The following is a 489-nucleotide window of genomic DNA, read 5'->3' as shown; positions in this document are numbered from 1 at the left end:
ATTAACGTAATTTGGAAACTGATAATACAGGGTGTTTCAGAGTTATCGTGGCAAAAACTTAGAGGAGATTTCTGAAGCAAAAGTTTATGCGAAAATATGGGATTCTATATACAGGGTGGGACAATTACACCAAAGAATATTCAATTCTTGCCGTGCTCACCAGAACACGTCGGGTATTTTCGAACAAATACGACAAAGTTTGGAGAGTTGTTGCAATGCCTGAATTGAAGCAGGCCATTTGAAAATTTGTTGTAATTTTATTATCATTCACTAATTTAAAAAAATGTATTTCTGATAAGAACAAATTTACAATGACAATAACAATCGATTTTTCTTAAAAATTGAGCGATGTAACGAAATAAAAGTAGAATACGCAATGAACAAAAAAATTGCATAAACATTTTGATTAAAACTGCAAATATAAGTGCAAGTGGTCGCAAGTGGCGCTCTCAAAAAGCAATGTAAAAGTGCAAGATATATCGTATTCAC

At 32.5% G+C, this 489-nt stretch overlaps 1 protein-coding gene across 1 annotated transcript in view; it reads right to left on the bottom strand.

The window, feature by feature from the left end:
• Positions 1-489, bottom strand: part of LOC109544683 (sulfotransferase 1C4) — a gene marked incomplete in the record, with an annotated part of 4,881 nt that overhangs the window by 3,707 nt on the left and 685 nt on the right.

The sequence above is a fragment of the Dendroctonus ponderosae genome, unplaced genomic scaffold (assembly GCF_020466585.1).
Source record: "Dendroctonus ponderosae isolate FM_Combo_2020 unplaced genomic scaffold, Dpon_F_20191213v2 Dpon_F_20191213_2, whole genome shotgun sequence".
NCBI lineage: Eukaryota > Metazoa > Arthropoda > Insecta > Coleoptera > Curculionidae > Dendroctonus > Dendroctonus ponderosae.
The sequence above is the reverse complement of the archived record's forward strand: the minus strand, read 5'-3'. Positions and strand labels throughout refer to the sequence as shown.